Here is a 6,183-nt window from a genome sequence, read left to right as displayed (position 1 = left end):
TCATTTAAAAAGAAGCTGAAAGTTCACAATGTGTGTTGATGGAAAATTAAGTGGAAGGAAAAAGTGGCTGAAATAAGTACATGATCAACAAGGATACTTGCAGTTTTGAGAGGATTGTGAGACAAAGCCAATTCAAGATATTGGAGGAAATTCACAAGTTGTGGACTGTAGCTAAAGTAAAACCTTAACCCTTTCCAGGACATGGACTAAAGCTGTCACATTCGATGTACTGATCCTAAAAAATCATCATAAAATTGGAATACAACATAATAGGAACAAAGAACATATTTCTTAAACAAGAATGCTATTTTATAGCCTACACAATCATAGAAGACAGTTGACTGGTCCAGCAGACCATCAATGCAGACCATTTGCACCTTACACTTCACAAGAAGTGTAAAGTGCAAACGTCATTGGTAAAAAAATTGGGAGATCAGACTGCTGCATATAAATGGAAATTTAAGTGAAAGGGAAAAGGGAAAAGTGAAAGGGAAAAGAAGGTGGCTAAAAATGGTCCACAAGCAACAGACACTCTTAAGAAGTCTGAAAGCAAGCAATTATAACAAAGAATTTGAAAGAAATTTTCAAGAATTATCACTAACAGGTGAACCCAGGAGATGGGCTACAACAGTCACATTCTTTGTATTATGATGTGAAATTAAAGGAATATGAGTTGTTTAAGGCTAACAGACTTATATGTTAATGCAGACATTTGGAGAAATGCAGAAGTTAAAAAAGGACTGTCGTGTTTCTACCTCTTTGAAACAGATAATTCGTTATAGATGTTAAACGGCCTGCTCTAAGCAACAGTAACCTCAAGGTGGCGGCGTTTCATCGTGGAATTTAAAAAACAGCTACTCTGTTTCTGAGGTGTCATATTTCAATGAAAAATACTACATAGATAGCATTACATACAATATATAGGAACATAATACACATGTAAATGAAAAAAAATCTTTGTCAGTATGTTGATTCTTAGCCAATAAAACAATAATAATAAAAAACAACAAGGAGGAAATACATAAAATCTACATCAAATATGTAACTCAACAAACTTGTCTTGATTTAGCCAACAAATTAACAATTAATAAATATATTTAATAATTAGTTCATGGTCAAATGCTGCAGTTTTTTGGGACCTGTTGGATTCAGCCCTCACTGTAAGGAGCTCTGAAGGTGACTTACTGTGGAAATTAACCAGTCAGATTTCCTTCGAAGCATCACATTGACAGTATTTCACAGAGCACAACAGTTGTTCTGCAGTGTGAACAACTGAACAGAACAGAATAATTCAATTTTTTTTTTAAATATATGCAAAAAAAAGACATATGACTTTAAACTTTAACTACCAATGTGACATTCAGTTATATTGTATTTTAAATGAATCATTGAGATTTTTACAATAATTTACAAAAACAGTGATTTTTTGTTATATTTGCATTTTCAATTTTGTCACAAATAAATAAGTATTTAATTTTTAAAAAATAGATTTTACTTTTTAACCTTTTTGTTACTAGGTTACAGGAATAAATCACAGCCACAGTCCACCCCATGAACAAATAAGCTGAGAAAGTAGGACTTTAACTTGATATGACAGCCATGGAGAAAAGTGAAAAGGAGGGAAGTTTGCTTTTTTTAATCATTGCTAAAATGTAGTGAAACAAGTAAAGAAGTTAGTATGCTTGTGTGCGGCAAAAATCATGAACCATCATGAATGATCAATCTGAAAAACCTATCTGCATATCTTGAGCATATTCCTCAGTCATTCCTGCTGATGTGGAAAGCTTTTCAAAAACAGAAAGTAACTCAATTTGGAGTTTTTTATTTGTTTTTCTTTGTTTGTTTGTTTGTTTTTATCTGGCAAACTGTTATATTCTTTGTCTTTCAGAGTCATGTGGGAAATATGAGCTTCTCCAGCCAGTTTAATCAATCTTCTGATCGCCTTCTTTCAACCATGTGAATGACTCAGATCTTCCAGAAGTGGCACCCACATCATCCAACAAAAACTTGAATGGATGTGGAAGAGAGAGAGGGCAGCTGCTTACTGAAAAAGAAAACAGTCTTCTCCAACAATCTTCAAATTCAAAACCCTTTACACTTACTTACACCTCTGGTTAAAATTACTAAAATGCTTAAAAATAAATCTGTACTTCTTTTGCTGTACCACAATGCCATAGTAAAAACAAAATACAAACAAAACAAATTTTTTTTACATTTTCGCTATTATTCATTAAGAAAACAATCCTATTTTTACCAAAGAAACAACCAATCAAAGTCAGGAGGAGGGTCTCAGTGCTGTCAATCACTCTTATGCTCGCCCACTCCCACTTGCTCTTTGCTAAGCTACAGCTGGTTCACCACAACAGAGCCTGCCTCCAATCCTAAGGCTAATTAGCATGGTCACAATAATTGATAATGTTTTTCTGAAATGGTAAGTTGTTTCTCAATCATTAGCACATTAAACAGCGCATACAGGGATCTGATTGGCTCCTCCTGGCTCCGATTGGTTGTTTCTGGGAGCGGTGTATTTTTGCAGGCAGCAATAGTAGCACTGGGAGGAAGTTAAGGAGTTCAATTTTTTCACAAATTACCTGTCTCATGCCAATGACATGATGGCAGTTTTAATAAATGTTGCAAAAACATATTTTTGTAAAAGTTACATTCTGCAGCTTTAATGAGGATTAGGCACTCTGCTGTGTTGTGGAAAGCATGAGCATGGTCCAAAAACATGCCAGTGTGCTATAACTTATCATGAAGCCTTTTATTGAATTTACAGCTATAGATTCATTGTTAAATTAGGAGGCAATCAATTTTCTATATCAAGAGTTTGCAAAGGCACCCATTCACTCAAGAACCACCAACTGGGTTAAGATTGGTGTGCTTTTAGCTTCTTTTTTTCCCCCAAGGGCCTCAAGAACTTTGTTAAAGAGCTTGGCATAATTGTGTCTTTGAAATACCAGGACCTTTTAAATATGTATCTTCTGACTGAAAAACTAAAAGAAAAAATATAATCTTTGGATCTTTTGGCAGAATAATAATCCAAACATATGCCAATATGTAAGCGTGGCCTTTATGTAACATATTATCATTGTAACAATATATTATAATCATTTTGTAATATAAACAATTCTACTGTAAATAAAGACTGGATAATCTTCAGTGTGACTGCAATAAAGCAAGTTGTTTTATAAATCTTCCCTACGAATGTGTAAAAGCATAGGGAGCATTGTGCGTATTGTGATTACATTCCCATCATGCCACTCTCAACCTGTAAATCCTGAACACACTGATCTGTTAGGATACCATTCACCTTGCTCAAACCTGAGAACAAGGTGTTCGGTTGTGAAACAGGATGTGACAGGTTGAGAAGTTGAGAAAGGGTTGCCGATTGGATTAAAGCGAGTTCATTCATTTACTTTTTAGGTGTTTACTGTGTAACCCATCAGGATGCCATGGAAACTGCATGCTTTGGCAAGTGAAGATGGCTCGGAGCCAAAGAGCAGAGGCCCTGGATGGTAAAGCTAAAAAAGAAAGAAAAAAGCAGAATGATCAAACCTGAGCACAAGTTATATTGTTCATCATAAGAGATCAAAAACAATGGACATGTGTGGGATGGTGTAATCAGGGTCACTAATTAAAGGTTTACAGTTAAGATTTTGTTTAGGTTTAGCAGTTTTAGGTTTGCCTCTGGGCAGCCAGATGGTGAAGCGCAAGATAACGTCACTGACATCCGTAATTAAAACTAATTAATGGGTGCCAGACAGTTTCCAACAAATGCTTGAGGCTTTTCAACCATAGTGTTGGAAACAAGACCCAGAATGTTTTTATTAGACATGTGGTGGATTTTCTTAAATCTAATAGAAATATTTTCTGATTACCATGACAGTATAATTTCACTGTGTTCCCAATTCTGCCATCATAAGAGATCAAAAACAATGGACGTGTGTGGGATGGTGTAGCTAATTTAATCTAATTTAGCTTTTTTATAATTATTTTGGCTTGTTGAGAAAAAACATACATCCATTCATTTAGTTTTCTTCAGGTATTTTTTGACATTTACAGTCAAAAAAGTAGATATTTTATTACTCTCAGATTGGAAGAATGAAGAAGTAACATATACAGAACCTCTCTGACAGTGTGAAGTAGGCTAAAATATCTAAAATGAAAAACAGGGTTAAGAAATTAAGGAACAGGATGACATCTATTACTCTGGAAAGGTGTCACAGCCATTTATAAAGTTTTCTTAGGCTCCTGCAAACCACAGTGAGGGCTATCATTCACAAAACATGGAACAGTGTTGAACCTCCCCAGAGCTGCTGGCCTACCACAGTTATTCGAAGAGTACTCCAAAGAAGGTCACAAAAGAACCACAGACAAAATCTAAGGATCTGCAGGCCTCAGTCACCTCATGTTTTTTCATTTTTATTTTAATTGCTTGGTGTTTAATATTTTGGTTGTTGTTTAAAACACATCTCGAGAGATGTTTATGAGCGGACATGAAGCAGCAATCAGAAATGAGCGGGGACAGTTACTACCTTATATGATCTTAGATTATTATTTTGTTGCTTCCCCAGCGTATTCTCATCCCGACCATCTACTGTATGTGAAAGAGCGTAAGAAAATACAAATGACTGTGTCATAGATGATGGCTGTTGCTAAATTTCTAAGTGTTTTCATATATTCCGGGATGTTGTCAGGTCTCTTTGGTTTTATCATAACCTTCTGACAGGATACCTTCAGGATAACCAGCCATCATCCCATATCCTTCAGCTGCACAGCTATTCTGTCATACTCAAGCATTTAATAGAAGTCCTTGTCTAAATATTATCCATCGAAGTGTTAACAGGGACGGGCACCATTTACAACTTGGCTCTAATGGTTATTCTTAGGAGAACATCATATATAATATGAGCTATTAACCTCATGCAGCTAATTTATAATGTTCCAGGATCATCCACGTGGCACTTATAAAACATAAAAAGATGAGAAATGTGTGAGTATTATGAGATGGGATATGTGTTTATTTTTGCAAAAGATGATATTTCTTGTATTGGTTCCCAACATTTTCATCCTTCTTTAAATGTTTTCACTGTATTGTGTTTCTTGAAAAGTCTGGCCATTACTCTGGTTGTTTGATGTTTTTGCTCATGTCAGTAGTGCAGAAATCTCAGTTTCTTGCAGCAGGAACTGAAAAAACATTGAAATAACGGCAACTTCTTTCTTAATTGGTGTAAACCATTTCATAAGGAGGCCTTTGCCAGAGGTTTGGAAATTTTCCACTAGTGAGATGCCCATGTCATTCAATGTGTCCTTTCCTTCCTCATCCCCTTGCTGCTTTAATGAGTCTTCTCTGTGTCTTGAACATTTCTTACATTTTACCACACTACACACTTACATTTTACTACCACTGCATACTTCTACCTTAATTTTGATATATTATGCTAAAGTTCAAGAAAACTTCTAGTTTATTCACTCACAAAATTTAATACATTCCATGATGAGCTTACAACACACTGTTTTACAAAATAATGCAAATCACAGATCGTGCATAGCTCTAAGTTAGAGGAACATTTCACTGTTTTTAAGTCTTTTCACAAATAAAAAATGGAGAAGTGTGGCATGGTTTTGTATTCTATTCTAAATGAAATCTTCTACAATAAACTGTCTCCAGAAGCCACTGTGCGTAATATGATCTCAGTATGCTCCATAAAGTCCTCAAACATTTGAATTAATAAACAAACAGCAACATGAAGATCAAGGAACACAGCAGACAGATCAGGAACAGAGTTTTCATCAGAGAAACAGTGAAGGAGCTGCAGAGATCTACAGCACAGGTGAGCAAATCTGTGTGCATGGTGTTCTGACTATCTGTGCTACTTCATCAGATTTTCCTACCGTAGCATGGATAGATATTTATGTCAATACTGTATGTCAGTGCTCCCAGTCTAAAACTTCTACTGTCATGCTTACAAACCGAAAACTATAGCGGGTTATGTTAATGTTAAACATTATCATTGGATAACATTCTTTGAGTGACAAGACCGAAGCTTAGGGGTTGTGCTCTAGATCAAAGAATATTCATGTTAGAATGTCCCAGTCAGAATCTAGACATACATCCAATGGAAAATGGAAAATATATATTTTTAAATTATGTTCACTGTTCCCATTTCTCTAGCTTGACTG

Source organism: Xiphophorus maculatus, chromosome 6, assembly GCF_002775205.1.
Source record: "Xiphophorus maculatus strain JP 163 A chromosome 6, X_maculatus-5.0-male, whole genome shotgun sequence".
In the NCBI taxonomy this organism is placed as follows: Eukaryota; Metazoa; Chordata; class Actinopteri; order Cyprinodontiformes; family Poeciliidae; genus Xiphophorus; species Xiphophorus maculatus.
Note: the sequence above shows the minus strand (reverse complement) of the source record.